At 34.2% G+C, this 27,789-nt stretch overlaps 1 protein-coding gene across 5 annotated transcripts in view; it reads right to left on the reverse strand.

The window, feature by feature from the left end:
* The window catches only part of LOC118185380 (potassium voltage-gated channel subfamily KQT member 1-like), a 191,094-nt gene that overhangs the window by 71,188 nt on the left and 92,117 nt on the right, over positions 1 to 27,789 (reverse strand). The window lies entirely within an intron of this gene.

Here is a 27,789-nt window from a genome sequence, read left to right on the forward strand (position 1 = left end):
TAATGGCGCGTTTTAACGTCGGCTGGTAAAATGGCTAAGAGGCAGAGCTGGCCGGGAAAAAATTGCGAATGTCGCTACCAAAAGCTCTAAGACATTCAAAATTGTAGTTTTAAATTCACTTCAAACATAAATTTACATTCTGGTGGGAAATGGAAATGACAGAGAGGAGAAGTTACAGTAAAAGTACAAAACATAAAAATTATTTGTAAAAAATACCCTACAAATGAACGCGAAATTGTAATTAAAATTGTTCCTGTTTTTCTGGGAACACGATGGTTCAGAAAGAACGTCTTTTTGCGCTATTAGAAAAAACTAATTTCTGTGACGTTTATGAAATATCACAGCTCTCAAGCACACTTTGGGGCTTCAGCATTATCTTGTTAGTTGAATGTAATTACAATATAAATATATCCAGTCAAATTATTCAACCACTTTTTACAAATTATTCACAAAACCCGAATCAACTACTTACATTTTTAATAATTATAAAAATTTATAATTATACCCATAACGTAACGACATTTATCCAAAATTAAATTTAAGTTAGATGTTGATTTTTAAGTAAGAAACACAGAAGAATTATGAAACTAAAAATTAAGAATATTTTCGAAGACTTCTGGATGGCTGCGTTACGAAAACATGCATCTTTGCTTATTGATCGTCTGGCTCTTGATTTTTTGACTAATTAAGACTATTTCTTTTTAATGTAAATTAAATTTACTTTTCAGTGTATGATAATTTTGATTTCGGGGCAAAGAAAACGGCAAACAAAGTGAGGAATTTCTTTTACACAACCAAATTTGGGTTTCACAATAGCGTAAGAAATCATGCAGTTGCTTAAGCGTGACTTGTTCACGCTTTATTAAATCCTATCATACTATTGTCTGTATCCGATGACTTTTATTCAATGCTGGTACTCCGCTTTAAAAGCAAACTCGTTATAAAGAAATAGTGACAGTCCTTGCTGATTTAAGGCGGTCAATAAATGACGCCGAAATGAGAATGGAAATTCAAAAGATATAACACAAAATTTAATTCTTGGGTAGGCGTTAATGGTTTCCGAAAGTAAAAGTAATAAAGTAAGGCCTAACTAAGCGTTAGCTCAAAATTTAAATCACGAGATTTGACTTTGGCTAGTAAAATGGCTAATGTCGGACTACTAAGTAGCAGAGTTGGGCAAGAAAAAATGCAGCTACAAGCGCCGCGGCCAAGCTTTCAAAAACTCCCGCCTTCAATAGTCGTAACTCATTTGCATCGTGGAGAGAACTAACGAAAAAGCGACGTTATAATATAGTATCATAACAACAAATCATAATAAAATGGGTTAATTAACATGCACTGTACAAAACTGTGGCTTAAAATACGGCAAATCGATAATTCGGTTTAGTAAATAAATACATCAGTCTGACGAATATACCTTCTTAGCGTGGACTGGCACTCCTATACATAGTATCAAATAATGAAAAGCCTGCATGTCGGCTTTCTTCTCGTACTGTAGAAAATCAGAATCACCAAAATTTGAATACAAGCAGTTGTCCCCCTAAACATGCATACTGAATTACAAATTTTTATTTCGCGCGAATTTTATGAATTTTTTTAAAAACAATGTGCTGCTACAGCCGGAAACAAAATACACTATCTTCCACGTGCCAATGCGTTTGGTATTGGGCAAAGTGTAAAATACGTTTCAGAATTAATTTGTTTCTTACTGGTTAACAAACTAAATGATTTACAAACAACAACACAGCTCATATTTTTTATTACGACAAATTTAAATAAAAAGGCATTTAGTTCATGATATATATATATAATTAATTAATTTACGTAATTTCCCTCTTTTTTGTTATTTATCAGACAATTTTCTTACGCCATAAGGTACGTAATTCATGCAGAATATTTTTTATTTTCATCGGCTTTTATATCTTTTTAAAAGGCAAATTTTTCTTTGAGGTGCTTTACTGTAATATGAAGACTTCAGATGCAATTGTCTTGCCTAGCTAGATTGGTGCTAGTAGTCTGTAAGGAAATTCTTTAGTATTCGTTACATTTAGTCCGTCACCTATATCTTGTGCTAATATCGCTTTAAGCTGTATTTTAAGATTTTTTTTTTTCGTGGTTTCGTGAGAAAGATACTCTAAGCATCGTTGCACAGGTACATGGAATATAATATATGAGGATTGCTACAAAACGACCGTTGTACCCCATCATCAAATTCTTTAATTAAAACAAAAGGAAAATAAAATGAAACATTCCATACTTGAACTAATACTGAGCCAACATACACTCGAAAGTATAATAGTTTACCACAATTTTAAATTATCCCAAATAAAAATTTACAGGTTAAATGTTCATCGTTTTCGTTGATATTATATTGAAAGTAATGATTGATGAATTAGCGAATTAAACTACAGTTTTAAGTAATGAACTTAAGAATGTTTTGAAACGTTTCATAAAATAAAGACGGATTATATTCTAAATTCTGCAACACCTTTTCGAATCTGAACTTGAAAACTCAAAGGAACAAGATTACCAGATATTTAGTAAAATACAATTATGAAGAAAATGATGGAATTAATTGAACGCATAGTACTGATGCTACTGAATTACACTACGTGTTCCTAGAATTTGATTACAGAAGAAAATACGTAAATAATGCGGAAGAAACTGCAGTTCCGAGTAACGCCCGAAAAGGATGTATAAGGAACAAAGTTTTGCGTAAAAGAAAAATTTAACTCTGAAAAAGCAATTTGAATATTTTCAGCGGGAATAAGTAGAAGGGAAAAAGCAATTTCATAGTAAGTGCTAAATGAATGAAAGGCGAAATCAGAGAGTTTCTTTTAATAGCTAACGTATTTTTTACAAAAATTAAATCAATTGGACTACATTTTGGACAAATTATGTATTTTGTGTATGCATTATAGAAGTATTCGACAATGCATGTAACTGAAGAGCTTTTATTATTTTCGTGATAAGAACACGAACGCATATAAATTGTTAACATAACGAACATTTTAAATGCCATTATAAATTCTCTTTCAAATTTTGATATGCGGAACTTCTAGGAGTTACATGATGTTCCAAAGTACCACGGTACATTGAAGAACATTAGACTAAAGATACAAAAACTACTAAAACACCACCTTTTGGACTCCTTTCCGGGGACAGGATGAATTGTTTTCTTGTGTCGAATCCAGAATCAGTGGAATTGTAATCATATATAATTATATCCTCACAGTTTTCTAGATATTAGTAGCCCGGTAGCGTATTCATAAGCTTAACAGTACCTGGTGAGAAATAGTAAGAAAATTGGAATTATTCCAAAAAAATTGGACTTACTTTCCAAATAGCTCATAAAATCTACAGGCCAATTACTCTCTCAGCGGCAACCCTTCCTCTAGAATTGCATATGTCAAATATTCTTATAAATATTTAAATATTACTGTAGGATTTCAACTTCAAACTATGAGTACCTGTAACTGAATGCACCTGTAACTGTAATAACTTTGAGTTTCAAAATTGTAAAATTTCATTGCTTATTACAAGTTCCAGTTTCACATTATGTATGCTGGACTAGATCTGTAAACCACAAGATCAGTATACGTTTATTGTATTTACATTTAAAATAAATATCTGATTGATCTGCCAACCTTGCCCTTAGCCTATAGTTGGCTAGGTAGAAAATAACTTTCCACCAGTTGGACATAACGGCTTAAAGCATAATAGCATGTCAGCCGTCCAGCTAACTGTATGTGTATGGGGGGTATGCCTACTATCTTAACTATCAGCAGTAGAGCTTGATGATAAAATTCAGATGTATAATATGGTTCATAAACACAGTTTCTGTTAGAAATATGCAATAAACCTGCATAACAAACATTGGGATTTATCCCTGCGTACCAATTAAATTATTTCGCTGATCAATTTTCGAAAGATTAAATAGCAAAATAGTATTTTAAAGAATAAAAGAATGGTTATCACGATTTTCAATTCTTTGAAATAATATTATATATAACCTCTTGATGTCTTGATATATAAATGGCGCCTTCGATAACGGCATAGGGGCAGTGCACCTGGTGTGATGATTTGGGCAGCCATTGAGTACACGAGACGCACATCTCTAGTTCGAATCGATGGTAATTTCAGCGCAGAATCAGTACATTTCTGATATCTTATGTTCAGTCATTGTGCCCTATCGTCGAGGCCTGCCAGACGCCATCTTCCATCAAGTTAATGCAAGAACTACATATTGCACGTTTTGTTCAGACATTCCTCGATACACAGGACATTCAATTGCTGCTCTGGCCTCCACAGTCTCCAGATCTGTGACCCACTGTCAACATCTGGTCCTGGACTGCTGAGCTGGCCACACTTCTCCAGCTAATAGGTTGATGAAGTGTGGCATGGACTTGAAGCAGCATGGAATGAGTTCCCCGTTTCTGTCATCCAAGCTCAGTTCGAATCAATGCCTAAGCAGGTAAAAGCCGTTTTAGGTGCCAAGGGTGGTAGCTGTTTCTACTTATTTCGCACCTCTGAAAACCCCCAAAATGCTTACAAATTTAATCATTTTATCTTCATTTAATCACCATACTGTTTACGTACAATAAATATTTTTGTATTTGCTTTCCTTCATGGCGCTGCAATTTTAATGGCCAGCAGTGTATATCGGTCAGTTTTTGCCATACAGTAGTCAAATCGTTTCTACAAAATTTTCCTATATATAAGTGTAGGGACCGGTGGAAAGTAAAAAGTTACATTTCGTAATTTTTATTAAACTGATTTTCTTAAATTAAAAATCGCCAAAACATGAATCTTTGAGTCATTTAAAACTCTCCTGAAACTAGAAGGCTGTGCTTACGACCAATTGGTTGCGCAAATAAAGGCAGGGTAAGGACTTTTATGGATACAGTATGTACTTCTAACATTGTGCTTCTTTTACATGGGCGCAACAGCTAAACATATGAGCGAGGAATATTAGCGCACAAAACATTTCAGTTAGGAATTAAGCTTAAACCACACCGTTTTTCAAGCAAAAACTGACTGCCTCCCGTATAATAGGAGATGCAAGAGAACAATGCTAACTCGATCTATAAAAGCTGAATAAAATTTAGTAATATTAAAACAATGAATGGAATTGATTTTAGAGAACTAATTCTCTGAGAATCCTTGAAGCTATTCCCCGAAATTACGTAATGAGAGATTGAAATTAGCCGCATTTTATTGCTTAACCCTTCTTGCTACCAAGAACTAATGACTTACTGTGTAATATGTGTTCCGGCAGATTTCATATTCATTTATGCGTAGTGACCTTCATCAAGCAGCAAAAGTTAAGATTTCTTACGTTGTTTTTCGCCTTCCAAAGCCAATCAATTATGTAGAGTGCCCGTACAATGAGTCAGCATAAAGTCATGCACTTACGATTGGCAGAGGTGAATTTACAAACTACTAGCTTACGAATAATTAGAAGTACTAAAAGATACGAGTTCCAGTTGGGAGAAAATTCACAAAGCAAACTTTAATTTTAAATGCATTTTCCTCTTCCCTGCAAAATGCAATCAAAGCAAAGTTTTTTTTTTTTTTTTTTTTTTTCCCCCTCCCATTTTTGAGGTTAAAATATTATTAAACCTTCAAACCCTTCGAATATAAACACTATATATAGCAAGTTTTACATGGTAAACTGTTTAAAAATTACGTCTTTTTATTTTAATAACTTTTTTGTAGTAATAAGACAAGTAATAAATACTGAATATTTTACTGAGGCTTCTAAATGCAGTGATTTCATTTTTACTGTGAATTCGTTTATTTTACAGATCACTTGGGTTGGTTTCGAAAAGTTGATGATATTACCCTCCTTCCTTCCAATACCATTTCGCAGCTGCTTTCTCGATTTTATGCACTTTTTGAGGGTGGGGCAGGGCAGGTGAGACGACTCATTTTTATGTCTAATTTTTTTAATACTTTTTCTATGGTTTACAACAAATATTTATGTTACACTAGTTCGTAAAATAACACAGTCTAGGTTTTTAATACAGCTCCATTTAGTCATTTCTCATAAATTTTACGTTTATATGTGGTACTAAACTGTTCTTATTCATGTTAGTTGTTTAAATACTTAATTTACGTCCTTCTGTGGCTTATAACATTGACGTTTCTTCCTGCAGCTCAAGCTTTTCCAGAAGTCATTCTTTTCTTTCCGTAGCATCTGAAAGTTATGCACTGGAATACCAGAGGGAGAAAGGAAGAAGACATGAGATATCTGATATTAGATAGGCGTTCAAATCCGACCGGTGGACGAGAAGACAGTGGTTTGATTTGATGGACCAAACACTGGAATCGGCTGACATTCTCGCAAGTTATTCTTGTGTAATTTAGTAAACATGCTTTAAATGGATTGTTATTGCTTTTAATCAAGGCTAAAAATCAAGTGGCACATCAAACAATCCCGAAAATATTTTCTTCAGGAAAAATTTACACTACGTTAAAATCTTCTTGCGTATAACAGTTAATTATGCAGGATGAAACACTAAAAAATAGCTCTCATTTTTCTTTTGAATACAGTCAATTCTCGACTAACCATGATAATAAAGGAGACGACATCCACAATTAACTCAAAATCACAATTCATTCGAAGGCAGTTAAAAAAATGATGAATTACTATTATATGAAAAGAAACACTTTTGCCAATTTATCTGTAGTCTGGAACAGTTTAATTTTGAGAATAAGTTTATTTAGTCATGTAAATTAAATTAACATATAAAATCCTTTTTCTTCCCCATTTTCAGGATGCATTTTAGTTACAAAAATTACCATTGAAAATTCTTTCGTCCTCATTTCACGATGCACGTGCTGCTTATTTCTGTTCATATTCCTCTAGTATATCGGTAACGGTCGATGTGAAACACAAGATAAATGGTAGTATACTTAATTTCTTTTTAGGATTCAACAATTTACTTTAAAACATGTTGATATATTTCCTATTCTGTACGATTAAATTATGTGTTCTTGTGAACAAAAACAACTCTCTTAAATACTAATATAAAATCTATCGATGCAAAATCTATGCCATTTCGTTTTCTCTATAGTATGCATATTTCTTCTCCTCATTTTTGTATTTGTAGCTTTAGTTTTGTTTTATTTGTTTATAGCAAAGTACTTGAGGGCTATCTGCCTAAGCGGAGGGATGCCTTCATGGAGGAAAACCACGAAAACGGCCATTCAAACAAACCATTCTCTGGGATTCGAACCTCGGACATATTACCTGTGTTCAGCGACCTCTTCTCGGCCATTGGTGGGCCTTTATATCTGTAGGTGTAATACAGTAAACTATTTTTTTTTAAACGTTGAAGATTCAGGATAGTATCTTTTCCCCCTTCAGCAATAAACAAACTTGATTTTTTTTAGATAGGGTCTGATTTATCCTTAACTCGGTCTCGCTAGGCTCGGGAGTTTGAATGCTTATACTTTTAAAACTGAAATATTTCAACATTTTTAAAGTACAAGTAGTATTTTAAACATACCTGCAAGAGGCAGTGTGACGTAATTAAACTAGTATAATACAATAGTAATCCAGAAGTAGCATTAAAATTCTAAAAATAAACAGTTAAGAGTCACACGTATAACTTTCTTATTGAAATTTTGATCAAACTTTTTTCCTGAGCGGTGCTTTGAATTAAGTATAAAAGGTATACGTTGTCAAAGAAAAAAGGACAGATATATAACTCCCATTCTACCGAGACGATTAAAGAAATTTAACTCGTGTTTTTAATGTTTCGGAGTATATTAGATTTATATAGCATTTTCTAACTTACGTATTCTGACATAAAATCCGACTTTTTCTGAAATGGCATACCTACATTTTCCTATTCTTCGATTCTACGACACAAATTATGGCCAAATATTAAATTTTGTAAAAGTTGGTGAGAAACTCAACGAGAAATTAAAAAATTTACCTTGGCGCACTTTTTCAGTTTGCACCGAAATTTTGAATAAAAACTCGTTTTTTGCAGGTATGACTAAAATACATCTACTTTTAGGTGATGATAAAACTTTTGTAGGTTATAATTCAAAATTATTTCCAAAAAATTCATACAAATTATTAAAAAATAAAAATTTAGAAACAAATCAGATAATACCTGCGAATTTTATTTGGATATAACCTAAATATTGAATTCTGAAAGAAGGAACCAAGCAAGTTTAATAAAGAAAAGAGATATTAATAAACATATATCAAATTCAATTAACATGGAGGAGCTAAAATTTTGAGAAATATTTTTTTTTAAACTATTCGTGCGATTTTTACGAAACTTGTCATTTTGACAGAGTCGACGAATCAAAATATGGAAAAATATCGGTATGCCATTTCAGAAAAAGTCCGATTTTTGTGTCAAAATACCCAAATCTGAACAAGGCTATATATAAATCTAATATATATCCCAAATCGCACTTTCGAAACATGTAAAACGCAATTAAATTTGATCAATCGGCCCAACAGGAAAAGAGATATAGAACCGTCTCACCTTTTTTTGTGAAAAGCGTCCTTCATTGTATTTATCTTTCAGGGGTTTATAGACCAGATTTCTTGAAAGCCAAAGATCATGAATTATGTACCAACATCGAAAATTTTTAAGAAAAACATTAAATTAAACAGCAGTAACATTCAAGACCAATAAATATCCGTTCTTACATTTCAACAAAATACAATTATTTAATTTGTTTTACTCTTTAAATTTCGTTGTGAAAGAATATTTTTAGCCTCTTCTAGTAGCACTACTAAACATCTGTGTTAAAAAGTTCAGTCGTGGTTAACTTTACTTTTGCATTATGCATAAGCACATAAGTGATGTTCTCAGAATGAAACCTCTAACTCTAAATCTGCAAAGTTAGGAATTATTTAAATATCAAAGCTCATAAATATGGAAAGAATACTATAGTCAGAACTGGACGGCTTTAACATGTTTCGAAATATTTTCTTATTGACACTAACTAGCGATGAGAATCGAAATCTCGAATTTCATAAATTTTAAAGATTCAAAATTCTAAAATTCGGATCTTCACGCGTTTTTCGTCATTCGAATGATTTGAGTCCGATGTTTTTGCGTGACATCTGTACATACAGACAGAATAAAGCACGCTTTTCCAAAACGGATTTTAATATACATTTAAAATGGTTTCAAAAGGAAATTTTTTCGCGATGTGCGTACAAGCGTCAAGTTACATACATACATCATACGCACGTATGTGCCTCGCATAACTCAAAAACGATTAGCCATAGAGCGTCGACATTTTACATACATACTGCTATAGCATCTACTTGTGCACCTCCCTTTTTTGTTGCAATCGACCGCACCAAACGTATACCTTTACTCTTACTCGGCTCGGTAAGCTGTGTCTTTTTATTCTTAGTGTTGGTAAATTGTGCATTTTTTGCTTTAAAAATGACTGAATGATGTTCTTACTTTGATTTAAATTCTGATAATTATTTTTTATAGTTCTGATTTAATTTTTTTTTACTTCTGTAGTTAATCTGCACGCTAGTTGTAGAACTATCAACAGTTTAAAAGTTTGAGTAGTATTAGGCTTAACAAGGTTGCCATTTGTTTATTTTTGAAACTCTTAGCAGAATAGTGAATTGAGTCAGTTGTGCACCAACTTCAGTGTCGTTTTGCCTAGTGGAACTGGAAGTAAACATTCAGTTTTGTGTACCGAAAATTTCGTCTTTCTGCCTATTGGCCGAATTGCTTGTTTTTGCGTAGAAACTAATTTGAATTGTAATAAAAATTTTTTAACTGTTTTCAGGTGTATTTGGTGTTTTAGGTTTATCTGTATTTTACAATTTTTAGGGAACATGTTTTTAGTTTTTATGTATTGTTTGCCTTGCTGAATTCATTGAATGTGAAATACACTCTTAGGAAAAAAAAAAAAAAAAAAAAAAAAAAAAAAAAAAAAAAAAAACGCACCACGATGCATCAAGAAGATATAAAGCAAATTGGGCACAAATTGATATGAATACAGGTTTCGACGGAAAATGCAAAATTTTACATTTTGGCTGAGCAAAGTTTTGCAAAATTACAGCGCATCTGATCTGCGCAACTGGCAGGATATTTAAGAGGATAAATTACTATTCCAGTTCATAAATTCTTCACGAATTTCATTCCGTGTACTCAGGTAGGCAGTAACTATGCCTCGCATACAGGTGCGCGAACGATATGCGCAGATGTCAGAATTTGAGAGAGGTCGTCTAGTTGGGTTCAAAGAAGCCGGTTGGTCTTATCGGCGAATAGCTCGACATTTGAGCAGGAGCGATTCCGCTATTAGACGATGTTGGCAGGAATGGGTGAACCATGGCCGCAGACAGCGTCAAGAAGGAAGCGGTTGGCCTAGAGAAACGACTGAACGTGAAGACCGAGCAATCGTCAGAGCGGCACTCACAGCCCCAGATCCATCATTATCATCGACTGTACGTGCAACTAGTGCTTCAGTGACTGCAAGGACCATTCATAGACGGCTCACAGAAAGGAGACCGAGGCCCCGACTACCATTGACCTCTGTACGACGTCAAGCCCGATTGCAGTGGTGTCGGGCAGATTCGCACTGGAATGTCACTGACTGGAGTAGAATAGTCTTCAGTGACGAGTCCCACTTTGAACTGAGCCCCGATGACCAGCGAAGGCGAGTCTGGGGACGCACCAGACAGCGGTGTGATACCAACCTGACTGTCTTCCGGCCGACAACCAAGAGTGATGGTCTGGGGTTCCATTTCATTTCATAATTGTCCTCCGTGAGCCCTTTGGTTGTCATCCGTCGCAACCTTACAGCACAGCGGTACGTCGACGAAGTTCTAAGGCCCGTTGTGTTGCCCTTCATGTCAAGCCACCCTTGGCTTACATTTCAGCAAGGTAACGCCCGCCTCCACACTGCACGTTTCTACTGCTTGCCTTAGTGCTTGCCGAACATTACCTTGGCCAGCAAGGTCGCCGGATCTCTCTCCTATTATTGAGCACGTTTGGAGCATTTTGAGCAGGGCCCTCCAACGAGCTCAGGATGTTGACGATCTAACGCGCCAGTTGGACAGAATTTGGCACGATATCCCTCAGGAGGACTTCTGCAACTTTTATCAATCAATGCCAAGCCGAATAACTGCTTGCATAAGGGCCAGAAGTGGACAAACGCGTTACTGACTTTTTCACTTTGTGAAGCTCTATCACCTCAATAAATCATCCAATTTTTCTCAAACTGTAATCATTTGTTTTTCTGTACATTTACATCACTTTTACCGATTTTTGTCCCATTCGGATAATTCGTTCTTAGTGAGTCCTTTTTTTTTTGGTCTAAGAGTGTACGTATATCTGTAATGAAATTCGAGGGAATAAGAATAAATTAAATGCAGGAAAGAATGTGTATAAATTAATAGGCCATACAAGGAAGTCATGTGTTCATATCAGATTTTTTTTCTTATTTTAATATGAAGAATTTGAGATTCAAAAGAGTCGGGAACATAAATTTGTAAAACTTCGAATTTCTCACTTATTATTTTCAGCAATGTACCAATATTCCTAAACGACCTTAAAACTTTTTAATTTCTTTATTAATTAATAATTTTGAAGAAAGAATTAAAATACTGCTTTCAAGCTATCAAACTTAAGAAGCAAAAGGAAGCAGCTCTATCGAAGCACAAACAAAATTTAAAAATAATTCTTTTAAAAGCACGAAACAATCTTGAAAGGCTAATTTTTTCTAATTTTATTAGGAACTCGTGAGAACCACACAAACTAGAAAATGAAAGTGTTCCATATTAAAAGGACAATATTGTTCATAACAACTAAAACGTTCTTTAGAATGCAGATATTACTGCATCATTGGTTATCTAGGCCAGTTATGGTAATCGCAGAAATATACCATCATTTGAATATTGAGAATAGAACATCGATTTTTTTTTATTTATTAAAATGATCCCTTCAAGGGGTTTCTTACGAGAGTATTAATGAAATAGGCTACGTTAGAAATGCACAATCTGAGCTGCTTTGAACGGTAGTAGTAGTAAATTCAGCTAAAAGGATGTGAGAATAAATTATTATAAAACTGGTTAAATTCTTTTGAAACTGATTTCAATTGAGAGAGGATTAGTTCACTGATTAAATTTAAGTTTGAAAGCACGTCTTGCATATAATTTGTTTAAATTAAAATAGAATGGTTTTCCATTCAGATTATTTCATAAAGCAGATGATTTTTTTCTCCATAGAAGAAAAATATGCATACATTTCATACATGTTTATTATATTAAATTTTCTTAGTAGTTACAGTGGGAAGATTAAATGCGATGAAGAAATGATAATTTGAATTTATGCATAACTTTTGAAGTGCGAACTGAAGACTACATTTGACTCGTATAAATTTGGGAGTGATATTCTGTTGTTTGCATTTAAGCAAGAAATAGAGATGATTTAAGAATTTCATACCCTTAACGCGTAACTTACAAAATTAGTTCCTGTCTGTTGACAAATTTCGAAAAGGAAAAAAGCATGAAAAAGTGGTAAACTCAAAAATATAAAATAGGTAACGAGCAAAGCGGTTAAAATAATGTAAAGAAATACCTTAAAACGAAAAAAACTAAAGAAAATCAATGCAATACAAAACGAAACAACACTATTGATGCAGCAAAAAATTAAAAAATTTGTATTAAAAATATTGTTACGAAATGTCCAGCCGCTGTAAGATAGCTTCCCAGCAAAGCAGGTTTAGGGTAAGGAAATGCAAGGTTGCCACATTTGACGAGAAATCGCCCATTTGGCGACATGCCATAGACAGATGGAAAACCTTCTGGAACGAATTCTTACCGGTTTATCTCAATGTTCTCGAACACAAGCCAAAAACTATACAAACCCTACCGGTACGTGGAGTCAGTCAATGCGGAGTTAGTCCGTGCGGATTAATGCGAGTCCATCGAGTTGATAAGTGAGTCAGCGAGTGCCGAGTCGGTCGTCGACTGAACCGAAAAAGTCTCTTAGCGTATCGCGGTTAGTGCATCGTCGAGTTTGTTGAGCTCCGGGAACGACTGAACCGAGAAGTCGGGAGCTGTACTCTAGTGTATCGCGAGTTGTAGAGTGGAGAGTCTCGAGAGTGCGTGGAGTTCCGAAAACGGACAAGCAGAGTCGGGAGCTGTACTCTGGTGCTTTTCGGTGAAGCTGTCTCCACCGTTATAGCCTGGAGGCTGTGTCGCTGATGGTTTCAGCGTGTTTTTCGATAACTGTAAAAATGCTATTGGAGCTGTCCTGATTAATATTGGCTAAATAAAGTGTGTTTAGATACTTCGTTAAGTGCTGTTGTCGTTACTCACTCCAAATCCGCACGACCCCGTAACGAACATACCAAAGGAAGAAAATAACGTAACAATATGACAAAATGACCAAAGAGAAATATAAACAGAAACTCGAAAGCTTCTGAAGGAGAACCCAGCAATCACAAATGGAATGGAGAAGCGAAAACCAAATTGGTGCTAATGGATAATGACTTAGTCTCAGCCACAACCACCAGACAAACGATGTTAGGCTCTTCCCAATGCTGACGACACTTACTTAGAAAGTGGGAGAAAGAAATCACAAAGAGAGTAGTCGCTTTAGAGAAAACATGAAGTTAGTGACGTCGCACAACAGTAAACCTTCTAGTACAGTAGCCTTAGGCTCAGTGATTTTACTATTTGGCTGATCGTAGGCCATCCCTACGGAAAGAAATTTCAAAATTACCAAGAAATTGAACCGAATTTATTATTATTCTCTGCTTTCGTCCGGCTCCTATTCCGCACGTTCTAAAAAATATTCCAAATTCTATGCATTTTCTATAAAAAATATTTTAGACCTAATTGCAGCAGAATCTAAACTTTTCTGAAAACAAGAAGTTCGTGTAATTAGCGCGAGACAAATTTTTAAGAGAAAGTTATGCCAAAAAAGTAAGAATACTGGTGCACGTGCATTTAACATTGAGTAAATGGTATCTCGGCAATTTTCTTCAAATTGAATAAATGTAATTGACCATTTATTAGCTGTAACCGTAATTCCACATTCTCATGGCTTTCCAGTAATCTTGAGAAGCAGAAAGTACTAGAAATATATCGCGACCGGTTGAAAACTATTTAAGGCCGAACAAAGAGCATATGCTCTCAACTCTAAGACCGCTCCATACTGGCTAAGACAATCAGAGCGCGACTTCGTGTAGTTTTCTTCTAAGACATCAAAATTCATGTTTTTACATTGATTTGTAAATATTGGAACCTTTTACGATCACCACGTAAATATTTTCTGCAAATTTTGAAGGATCATATACCCATATTTATGCGAATTTCACCAACTTTAACAACATTTCCCAATTTTTGGGCTTTTATCCCGACTACGACGTCACAACTTTATTTGTAAATATGTATATAACTTTCATTACCGTTACTATTGCTATAATTATTTGTACCTGTACTTGTATTTATCCGCGAGTTTGTTTGTATTCTTATGTTCTAGTTCTATTTTAATGCAGAAGCTTCGAACTCTCTCAGGCCTGTGATGTCCCGCGATCCTCTCTTGTTGCCTCTCTCTTAAGAGAACCATGTCTAAGGAATCACCAGTTATACGCCCCTGGGCACCACTTCAATTGAGCTGGAAATCCTCGTACCAAATGTACGATATTCCAGCATAAGAGGGGAACTTTGAAAATCTATTCCCGGTTGTTTAGTTAGATGCTATTGTTATTGTTGCGAGTTCAGCATGAGATCGGATTAGCTTTCTCTTTAGATGCGCTTTGCATTACGTTGTATTTAACGTTCTTACTAGTTTGAAGTGTAACTACTGTTTGCACTGTGTTATAATATGAACACTCGTAAGAATATTTCTGTGGAAAATTCCAGAGTTCTGAAATATTTCTTTTGATAAAAATAAATTTTATTAACCTATTATCGGATTTGTGTATTCAATCTATTACGAACCCGTAAGCATGCTACATTAAGAATGTGGCAAAGCAGGCAAAAGATATCTCCTTAAAGAGGAAGATGCTTTTATTGACGACATTGGGAAGCTGGTTCATGTTACAATGAGAAAAACTTCGAAAACATCTGCTCTTTTGTCAGGATTTAAACTCGGGTCCGTATCAGTGTTCAATTGTCCAGCATACGGCCTAGGCCCACACTACATATATCGAAGCAGACTAAATAGGCATTTCTAATTCAGCAATACATTTTAGATAAAAAAAAATCCATAGCCAAAAAAGCGAAAGCTGACTTTGCATCAAAAAACTGAAAATATTTTTGTTCAGTTACAGCTCAGTTAATATTAAAATGGCAATTTCAAGGTTTGTTTGTAATAAAAGAGCAAAACACACGACAGCTATTGGGCAATTTCAAGGAAATCCCAATTAAGGAAAATATTTGGTATTTGATCGTAATAAACAACACAGTAAAATCTTGACATTCACTTTCTTGAAATCTCAAAAAAAGAGACTGTATATGTGTTTACCACTTAGGGAAAAGATACACTGATCGGCAGGAAACTAATATTATACAGAGATGTCATTTCATGAAAGAGTGGCCTTCAAGTACTTTATAATATCACGTATTTTGCTTGTCATGTTCAGTTTAATATTAAAATTTTCAAAATAACGAAACCATGAATCGGAAAGGTAAGACTAAATTCAGCATGATTAGATGTTCAGTATATAATAAATGGTGAAACTATTAGGTATGAAAAATTTTATCTGAATTTCCGTAAAACTTCAATTTATTTATCACAAGTTCAAAATTTTCCAAAATGTGAAGTCTTTAACTGAAAAAAAAAAAGGGTCCAGCGTTTTTTGCAGTGTGGCGGTTTATCAAATCCCAGGTTAGAAACAAGACACAACCTCTACAAAAGCACAAAGAAATTCTTCAGCTTAACAAATGAAAACCCACCCAACTATCTTCACTATACGACGAAGCGCATGCTAAGAGTTCTTTCAGTGAGAAAAATTTGTAAATGCTACTATTTAAATAATTCCAAAATTTTGCGCAATTCCGAAATATGGCCGATAGTACAGAGAATTTGTCTTTAAAATATGCGGTCTGATAAGACATGTCTGATAAGTCTCCTTATCAGACACGTAAACAGAAAGCAAAGAGCTTGAGTTTTCAAACAATCACGTAAACAAATCTTTGACCTTCTCGAAATTTAAATACCTCGGCTTTGCGCGAAGAGTTACGATTTGATGGAAAACAAACGAACACGCAATAAACAAAGTATCGCTATGAACTATGGATGGGGGAACATTATGTGACACTACGAATTCGGAAGCAATGGGAATATGAAGCCCCTTGAAGACAAAACGGGTCAACGTACTTTAACATTCTAAAAGAAAATATGCATTTCAAATAAAAGAAAAAAAATTTCAAGAAATTAGCTCTTGTTATGGGACTTGCAAAATTTTCTATTTTCCGAATTTTTTTTCTACGTTCGTATAAAGAGTTCACTATCCTTTAGGAACAATCGAAGAACCGCAATTAGTACTTCATGTGAAGCCCATAGCTTTTAATGGACATCTGAAAGAGGTAGTTTATTTGAAGCTCTAAGCAGATTTTTGTAAAAAATATATTATGATATAAACCAAACTTCTGAAATTTGGTATTTAAAGTATGTACGTAATTGAGAACAGAACTGTACATTCATAAGCATTAAATACATTCTTGGAAATAAGCTAACTGCAGCGATAATAAGCTCATTATGAAGACGAGTCCTCGTTATGAATCAGTTAAAATGTATTAGCCACAATTCTCAATTTTGTGCTCGTTTCACTTTTGATCAGATCAGTTTTTAAATAAAAGGATACTGCCGTGAAATGTTACCGCTATGCATAATTGTTAGAGAAATAATACAGCAATATAAATGTAGCGAACGTGAAAAAAATGTATGGCAACAATGAACACTATCGGGAGTTCTAAAGATGTAGTGTCTTCAAAAAAAGCTACTGATTTGTGAATCCGAAACATTATATGACTGCAAGGTGTACTACGATCGATGCGATATTTTGAAATCAAAGCATGATAAAGGATAAGTACATGAGCATTGTCCATTGTAGGCCAGAACAGAATAATAAAAAATAAGTAGCGTTTATAATTAACTCTGAGCCATAAATTTTATAAACAAATTATATTTTCTTTACAAACGATCACTTAAACTCCTTGCTGTACCACCAGTGTCTTATTATTAACCTGGCAGAAGGTCACAGGGCCACATCATATTTTACTTAAGTTACTACAGCACGCAGTAATCTTTTCTTCTTCAGAGCGTTACAAGGCTCTGAAGAAGAACCATAGTTAGTGGAAGCCGAAACTAACTAACTATAGTTAGTGGAAGCCGAGACTGTGACTAGGTTTTAGCGATAGAAGAATAAAATGACTAAAATAAAGGGAGTAGAAAATTAAACTCACCGTTAACCTGTCTTTATTTCTTATCTAAAATACATTTTTAGAATACCGAAGTACAAGGTTTAAAAAAAAAAAAAAAAAAAAAAAACCCTGCTTGGTGTAGACCTTCAGAGAAGTGATGTTAACATTTTTTATCCTGGTGTATAAAACTATACTGATAGGTATTGCATTCCACAAAACGAGAATCAGAGCTATACCGCGAATAGTGAGATTTTAAATATCCAAATTTTAATATCTTCGAAAGGGTTTCGCTTAAAGATTAATTATGACAAACGATACTTGTACATTCGAGAAGCTGTGTGAAAAAATGATTAACTTAATTATTGTAGATATGTTATAAAAGATAAAAAAGCATATTTTGTCGGCGAGATACTCTCGCCTTTCTAGCAAAGAGATCGCAAGTTAAAACATCTGAATAAATAAGCTAAGACATGAAAGCACCATTCCGTTAATACTTTCTCTTGCACGATGAATCGTTCGCTTTTGTCAGCGATTTCAGACGGAATAAAATACCAAGTTCCGAATTAAACAATTTTTTAATCATTTTTGTCTCTTTTTAACACAAGAGTTCAGGAACTCTACTTAATGCATTTGGATAAATGCGCAATCTTTCGTTAACGATCGCAATAATTTGACTAACATTATTGGTACTATTTCTTGTATGGATATATATTTTTTTTTAATATTCCTAGCATGATATTAAACAGGAAATGCGGCCGTATTTTCTGTGCAATTAATTCTGTGTAAACCTCGCTTCAAAATAATTTTAACTCAGATTTTTATTATTCAGCACGTTAGCAACACATGAAGATGTTTCACGAACGTTAGAACCCTGATCCAAACTACCAGTGTTTAGAGACTTTACCGCTCGGCCGCTGGTGACACAGAGACGCTCTTAGAATTGATTTATGTAAAGGAGAGCCTTAGAACTACACTTTCTTTTACAAATTAATGGTATTTAGGAGCTGTCTTACAGAGTGAGGGACTGATAGTAAGGGAAGCAAAACGGTTGCAATATCCAGGCAACGAAACTAGTTTAAAAACTTTGAAATTCTCGACAATATTACTATTCTCAGCCATCACCGATATATCTAATAGTATCAAAACTTGGGCACACATACAAGTTCTTCCAAAGTTCAACAAGTCAAACCATTTACATTATTGGTTAGAGCAAAAATAAAACTTCCACAGAGTAAACTCGCAGTTTCTCCAATTTAATCATTACGTCTAAGCCGTTTCAAAAACTTAATTGGCTATTACTTATTTTAATAAGACTTTATTATCCATCGCAGAAGATAATTTCAATTTAATGTGGCTAAATTGCAACTGGTACACACTGTTGTTTAACGGTAAATCTAATTTAAGACATAACATAAAATAACGCATAAACATTTAAACGACGCACTTCTGGTTGCAATGTTTTCTCCTGTTTTCTTACTTTAGGTTCAACTGATGATGTCTGGTTGTTACGATGATATCAACTGATGACATCTGATATCAGGCGAATGTCCGATTCTATTTTGTTTTCATACATTTATAGGCGGATAATCCCCCTTCACCAGATACATTGCAGTTGCTGGAGAGTATAATAAAACTCAGCGTTTAATTAATGGACACTTACTAATTGTACAACTTACAAAACTCACGAAGAAGACTGTATGGAAAACTCCCGGAAGAATCACCGAGAAATCACAATGCTATCACTACAAAAATTCACTATGAAACGACTCCTAATCCATTAGCCAACTTCTATTCAGATGAGGGTAAGTTTCGTGCAGATTCCAGTATTCTCCAAAAGTCGAGAATGACCAAGAAAAGTCTCAAACGTTCAGTTCCAAAAAGTCACTCGGACATTTAATTCTATGAAAGGCTGTTAAAATGCGAGAAACCTGCGCCCCGCTCAGCCTCGTCATCTATCTGTCTGGAGCAATAATAATTCTGGAGCTTGGGACAGTAGAAGGAGATGGTATGGTAGAAGGAGGAGCGAAATTTAAGTTGGTTAAGTTTGGTTCACAATGCAATTTTTAGGTTTACTTATTTTGATTCTACTTTTCGTGTCATATTCGTCAATATTATCCATCTGATTTTTTCCTTGGCCTGACCGAACAGTGGATAAAGCTCCTCCGAGCACAGACTGGGAACCACTGGGCAGAAAATCATCTGTTTAACTCTTAGTTCTCTATGCTGGATTTCAAAATCTGATCTCACATTTTATTAAAAATAGAAATGTTTATGTATTATAACATAAAGCTGTTATTTTTTTTAAATATGTAAAATTTAATGCACATTACTTAAGTTGATCTTACGTTCAACCTAACTCCTCCTCTTAAAAATGGCATAATAATAGTGAAGTTTCTAACATAGTAGAATACAAAGATGGGACGATCCAAATTCTCCAAGAGTCCGAACCGGTTTTTCTTTCTTTTTTGTACTCCAGATGCGCATTTACTGTGATTTGCAAATAAGAATTTATTTCTTAGTTTACCACACTTTGTTTCAATAAAGATATTAACGTTAAGAACAACAAAAGGAAATATTTATGCAAAAAGTACAAAACACTTTCTTTAACCTAACTCAATAATAAATTCCCCTCTCAACACGTGTCCTATTTCTATTTACACTAAAATAAAACCATGGAACTGGTTCTTATTTATAGAGCCCATACGATAAAGTGCGGTGAAACCTCTCTTCCAGTTTCTAAATTTGATTTGCAAACATTTTAATCAAAGGCTAATCATTTTTTAAATTTACAAAAATTTTTATATGAAAAGAAAACGACACATTGACTGAAGCTATCCATGAATCATCACTAAAGGAATACAAGAAGCAGCCGAAACATTAATAAGTTCAAACCGGTCTGGAACAAGTGAAACGGGTTGCGTTTTAGCGGTTTTCAAATGTTTAGCATGAATACGAGCCAGTTTACTTTAGACAGGCCTCCCGAAGGCATCTCTTTCCTCAGGCAATACTTTGTCGTATTTGATAATAGTCAAACATACGTTTAAAACACCCAGATGGCCTGAAAGACTATCATAACTGCGAGTGGTTTTCCTTATATGCAGTTTAAGATTCAAATTATAACAGTACGCAGATTGAGTGACTTAAAAGCACCACTAATAGAATAAAAATAATATCTCTGATACTATACACCAACAGTCTTAAACTGTCTTCAGTGCAATTCCTAAAGGCTGCAACTCCTTCAGGAATTTCGTAGGTGAAAAAGCAAAATTTGGAAGAATTTTTGGAATTTCAAAATGAAATACTTATATTAGTTAAGTAAAAAAATTCCGAAAGCTTTCAGATTTTATATTACGTCCAAACGGGCGTTTTTCACTTACAGAAAAATAAGCATTTGGGCTAACGTCACTTTGCACTAAAAATATTTTAAAACAGCATCTTTAGAATTTCCGCAGTCTCGAGCCTAGGAGAAAAAAACTTTTTATTCCCTACAGTGTTGCCACTACTCGCTTTGAAATTGCCGAGTTTTATTAATCAAAAATTCGTTAAAGTTTTACAAAATATGAAAACAAATTCCAAATTCGGACTTCCAGATGCCCATGTTCCGGTGGAGGATTATGTTATTCAAAATTTGATGACTCTAGGTACTGTTGTCTTTTCACAAAGCGAGAAAAATACTAACATTAAATGCAGATTCTTCATTATTTAGTCTTAAATATAATAGAGGGTGATAATATTTGGTGGCAACAATTTGAAAAGCCATTCAGTGCAAAATGCTGTTTTGAGACTAACAGCCCTTCTAGCTAATAATATTTTTACCTTGGTTCTTATTGTTATCTGAAGAATATGAAGCAGATTCGCTGTAATGAGCTGAAATATTTCCAACCATCCATTTCGACATGAAGTGCCACAGTAATGATATATTTTGAATGCGTTTTCAATATTTATATTTCGAAAGATGGTAGAGGTTTGATTAAAAAAGGGGGAGTGTTGTGGGTCTATTGAGTAGACAAAATTTGAAAACAAATGTACACAGTATTTATTTTTAGTTCACGTATTTTCCCTTTCTCCTCTTTTTTTAAACATTACATATCGAAAATCAAGAAGAAACAATCAACTGATTTGCTAATTACGGCAATGCTTGAAAAGGAAAAAAATAGATTGAAAAGAACATCTCGTTATTCATTATTTCAAAAAATGTCAGTTACAGTAAATTAAGGTTGTATTTATGAAGGGAGGGTTTTCTCATCCTAAAACTGTTCAGTATGTGCTTACTATTGTTTACTATTGTGTTCTTCTCGGCCGCTGATAGGCGCTAATAGAGTTGTTTTCGTAAACGATGCTAGAAGTTGAATAATTTGCACGGGAATGGGGAATGGACATTTTAGATGAAGCTAACAAATTAATGATCGAAAAATATTTTTACTCATATTTACTGAACACATAAAAACTGAAAGACGTTACCCACCCACCCTAAAGCAAAAGTAAGATTTTTAGTCCAAAAGGGCTTTGTTCCTGAAGGACTACTGTTTTCGTTTTGCAATTTTGCGTTGAAAAAGTTTAAAAGGCTGTATCACTTTTCAAATGGTTGTCACCAAATACGCTCGCCCTGTATTATATTTGAAGAAACTAAATAACGAAGAATCTGCATAAATGTATGTATGTATGTTTCTCGCATTGTGATAAAACAACGGTATCTAGATCCATCCAATTTTGATTGACGTAATCTTACTGCGAATATGGGCATCTGAAAGCCGAAATTTGGAATTTGTTTTATGATGGATTTCATATTTTGTAAAACTTTAACGAATGTTTGAGTAACAAACTCAACGATTTAAAAGCGAGTAAGCAGCACTCTACGGGTTAAAAAAAACCATTTTTATCTCCAGCGCGGAACTGTGTATTCCGCGGAACTGTGTATAGGAAATTTTAAAGATATGCTCATTTTAAAATTATTTTGCGACATTGCTGCTGAACTGAATTTTTTTTTCAAAAAAATAACAGGAACTTCGAGGTAAGATACCTTTACCTTATAAACAAAGTCATAAATTATATATGTCCAACAATTTCGAACGTATTAATGAAGAATTTAGTTTCTTCAAATGATACGGATGTAAAGAGACATTAAATATCGTTAATATATTGCTTCTTTTCAGACGTACCATTGTGTTTTACTTGATAATAAACTCTGAAAAGTTTTTAATCTATACGACTTAGATAAAAAAAAAATTCAAGGACTATCAAAAGCATCTGAAATGTCGTCATCCAGTAGTTTGTAAACTATCTGTTCGACCTGGATATCTCATATATGCAATTTATATGAGAACAGGAGAGGGGTAGTAATTTATTCAAAATTTTACACAGAGTCCATAAAAATGATAATACAGCTTTTATTTTCGCAACTGTTGGTCGTAGACATATATTATTTCAACTTCTAAAAGTGTTGTAAATGAGAAAAAATGCTCATGTTATAGTATTTTTAAATTAAAAAAATAAAGTTTTGTAAAAAATTACGAAATCTAGATTTTATACGATAAAAAGTTACGCACATACGGTGAGACTCTAGTAAAACAAAAATTGACCGATATATTTAATTTTAAAATATGAGATATTTCCTGAAAATTCACAAGCCATACTCTAACTGAACATAAAAATTTTTAAATCTCTATGCAAATCAGAATTAAAATATATTAGATTAGAAAAAGATTTCTGATGTTAATATTAGATTAATTAACGAGACAGTCTACTTGTACCTTATACTTGAAAACAGGGCGTCTTTAAAAAAAGCGATTCCTTTACTATTACTTATTACTTCTTAACAAGGTAGAGACTTTTATGAGAGTAGTTAACAGTGCTTTAGCTAGGATAATTTTGAAAATGCCATTGTTAAGTCAAAAAAAGCGAATGGGGGTCTGCCTAAAGGAAAGGATGTGCATCTGCTTGGAGGATTTTCTAGGGAAAACTTATATCAATCGTATTTACATTGCACAAGGCGAAAACCCCACACAACCAGCCCTTTCATCGCGATCTGAAGAGAATCAAATCGCTACTATTCAGCTGTCTTAACTATTCGATTAGTGGCGCGCTTTTCAAAACACAAAATTTAACATTTTCATCTAAGTCCACGCAGCAAAAAGCTGGATTAAAGATATTTGTTAAGCCTTAATAAGCTCAAAGCAAGAAGTTTGTTACTTATGACATTCAATTAAATGAGCGGATTAAATCCGAAGTTACTTTAGGTTTATTCAGAGCAGTTTCCCCATGCAATTCTTTTGTTTTTCCAGGCTCAGAAAAAATTTAATTTCTGTCAAAAGCATATAGTGAAAACTAGTGCAAATCCCGAAATTTGTTTGCAATAATTTCTCATATTTTCCACATAAATTTATGGACTTTCTTGTATTTTATAATATTGTTCAGTGCTATACCAATTTCAAGCTATTTTCTCTATTCTATATTTCAAGTTGAATTAATTATTTCAGGCTACAAACTCTGCATAAAAAATATCTCTATTTTTACTGCAAGCATGAGGAATTTGCGCCTCTTTAAAATTACTAGAATTTTAATTGTGTACTTCTTTAAAGGTATCTTTTGAAAAAATACATCACAAGATTATAACAAGTGAAGGTGGTGTATTTAATTATGGCAAAGCACACTAGGGCTATCTGCCTAAGGGAAGGGATGCCTTCGTGGAGGACTCTCTAAGGAAACTGGCTCGTATACACGTTACAAATGGGGAAAACACCCATGCAGCCAGCCCGTTCGCGGGATTCGAACATCGGACCGAACTACCAGTGTTCAGCGACTTTACCGCTCGGCCGCAGGTGGGCCTAACAAGTGAAGGAATACATAAATTCGATTACATAACCACGAATTAGAATACATTTAACTAATTTACGGAAATATGAATTCGAATGCATAAATACATTTAACGAGGTGGCTGGTTAACAAGATATTCAACATAAATTAAGAAACGGTAATAAAAGTGATTATTTAATTGCAAAAGTTTCTTTTTATTCTACTAAAAGTTCAGATGCCTCTTAGACAGCAGGAAATTAAACTTCATATAGTTTAATGAAAGGAAAAGGAACAAATACGTAATGAGAAGTTCACCGATTGGAATGTTTACTCTAGGAATTTTAAAATATCAAACCCGTTTTAGTACCGAAATTATTCGTTTTAGTCTTATTGTCATGAATTGTCTTATTTGCAGAAACTTCTTAATTAGAACTATACATTTAGGATCAAGAAGGAAATAAAGACTGTAGCCATATTTATTTTTAAAACCTTCTTAAATAAGCTGAAAATAACAAGCTTAATAAATTGTTAGATTCTGAGATTAATTTCGATGCGGCTCCATTACGTTTCGGATAGAGGCTGGTGTTTGTTCCAATTTTAACCACATGTAATAAAGTTAATGCAATAGCCCAAATTTGTTTTCGCACACATAATTTTAAAACCCATTCGAAAAAAAAAAAAAAAAAAAAAAAAACCCAAAGTGTTAAAGAACACGTTTTTCATATGTTACTAATGTTGTGTTGTTGTGTGTAATCTCACTTGTCTGACAGTAACATCAAAACAAGCCCACAAAAATCATCGTGGCAAGAGGGGGCAAGATTGCATTAGTCTTTGGCAAGAGCATTGAGCATCGAAGGGGATGACATTACGACTTTGCTCAGTTCCGCTCTCAGTTTTGAAGATGAGCACTCCCAGGAGGACGGATTCAAGAGTCTCCCCACTCTTTCCCTACCCTCACCCTTAACGAGGAATTTCAGATCGCCGCATATTAGTTCTCCCCCACGCCTCACAAATAGTAAACATTTACAGACATCCATGCCTTCTTCGGGATTTGAATCCGGGCCCTTAGGTACGGCAGTCAGCGGCGCTAACCTTTTATCCCGGTTGGGCGGCTTTTTTTTTTTTTTGATATGTACCGTTATTTACCGATTTCCAAAACCTACTTATGACAGAAATTACAATGAAAAGGTTTCTGAAACAAACTTATTCAAAATGTACTAGAAATGAACTCGCATAAGACTTAGGATCGAAACCTTATAAGAGAATCAATACTTAACTAAAATAAGCAAGTAACAGAATATTTAATTGTGCGCCCTTTAATTAAAATTATAATTTTCCCGCAATCTCACATGGATTTAACTACTGTTTTGGCGCAGAAATGTTCAATAATGCTTCCTTCCTATGTTAACATTACGTATGTTAACATTTTGGTTTATTTAATTATGGCAAAGCACACTAGGGCTATCTGCCTAACGGTAGGGATGCCTTCGTGGAGGAGTTTCTAAGGGAAACTGGCTCGTATACACGTTACACACGAGGAAAACCAAGAAAACGTCCATGCAGCCAGTCGGTTCGCGGGTTTCAAACCTCGGACCGAACTACCAGTGTTCAGCGACTTTACCGCTCGGCCGCTGGTGGGACCCAGATGAACGAGCTGCTTGCATGGTTGGTTTTCATAGTCTTGCTCCATACCAGACAGTTTTCCTTAGAAAACTCCACCATGAAGATAGCCTTCCTGTGCTTTGTCATATTCAAAATAACAGAGTCATCCACTTTTATCCAACTATATTAGATTTCAACCCGTCTGCAAACATTAACAAATCTTTGTCTACCGAAGATTTTGCAAATCCCAGGCTTACTTCCTTTTCTCTTGCTCAACCATTTTATTTATATGCTCTGAAAACTGGTTTGGTAGTTTGAGAATTAGCCGACAGTACAAATATTTCTTCTACTTCAGCTGCAAGTTTATAACATTAAATCTTGAGTTTTGCTTACTTTTCCATAAATTAAATCTTCGATTCAAATTTAAGCGCAATTTGGTTTTAAATCAGTTTCAGCCTTGTATCCGTTACACTAGGTTGAACATCAAAGACAGCTAAACATTTTAAGTCAACTATTTTGCGATATTTCTTTTATTTTTAACCATTTTCAAAATGTTGTATACATAAATATATAACAGAACTTTTAGTTACTATGTAACATCCTGCCGTGTTCAGTTCACATTCGACATTTCTAAAATATTTTGCTGACAAACTATTTTCAAATTGCAGACGGTAATTCTCATGATGTATCTTCATTTAAAGTCAAAAATGTAACCGTCAACTACAAAATTTCTCGAGGTAATTTTAAATCAAACGCATTGTAATATTTAAAAACATTTCGAATATATTTTCTTGCAACGAGCAAGTCTTGAAATAAGTAGGCAACAATATGTATGTAAATAATTTGAAGTTGTTTCTTTAAAAACTAGGAAATGGTTTCTGCAGATTAATCGAAACATATGTCCAAAAACAAATATGAGCCACTGTATACATTAAATAAAAGCATAGTTTATGTTCTTTAGGATGAAATCAAATCAAATAGAATGTGAACTTGCTCGGTATCATGCGTTTACAGTGCAAGTAGAAAAATAAATACATACCATTTAACACAGTGACGGGAAAAAGTATTATGTTTTACAAACTCAGCTTGAATCGAACTGCGGAAAAGTGAAACTTGAGAAAGAGATCCCAGTGACGCACGCCGTGTCTGCATTTTCTAGCGACAAAACATCGTAGCAGTTGTAGTGTACGACGGAAGGTGAAAATAACTAGAGCGCGACATGGTGAAATTCGCTAATCGCTGCCCATTTACTTCTTTCGTTTTCAATTAATGAAATCAATGCCGATTCTTAAATTGGGATATTAGTCTAAAGTAATAAGTTGTAAAGTTAAAAGTAATTTAGCCATCCATTTTCACTTGATTAATCTTTGTTTAGATGAATTTCGTCTTCGGGATAAATAGACATCTAATTTAATTTAACCCTCTGACTATACTATCGGGACATATATGTCCCACTAAAAATTCAAAAATTATTGCTGGGCCGAAGATTGCTAATAATCTCTTGAATGTTGGTGATCATCTTCCAATAGTTGAAAAATCAAGATGACGTTCTGCTCGTTGCACACAAATGAACATAGAGAAATGAACAAATACGAGTTGCCCAATGTGTAATGTTGGGTTAAGGAAAGAATGCTTCATCCTCTACCATAAGATTTAAAAATCTATCTCATATAACAAACTTTTACAGAATTATAAGTGTGTTTATCGTAAGTCGATCACTGCGTGTGGAACAAATGTATCCCACCATTTACTACGGCTGGGACATATGTGTCCCAGTCTTTGGCTTGAAAACAGTTTCTCAAAAACAATCCCAGATCCTAAATTTACCTTATTTATGACATATTTTGTTCACTTGGATAGAAAATGGTGTATTTTTACTTCCTTGTACGAAGTAAAAAGGAAGTATTGTAATCGCGAAAAGTTTCAGGCAGCATATTTCAACGAAAATATCCATTTTTACCGCTATCGAATGCAATTTAACGATGTTTTTGCGTGATATCAGTACGTAA

This window comes from Stegodyphus dumicola, chromosome 7 (assembly GCF_044657685.1).
Source record: "Stegodyphus dumicola isolate Sdum_Otavi_A_Nest chromosome 7, ASM4465768v1".
NCBI lineage: Eukaryota > Metazoa > Arthropoda > Arachnida > Araneae > Eresidae > Stegodyphus > Stegodyphus dumicola.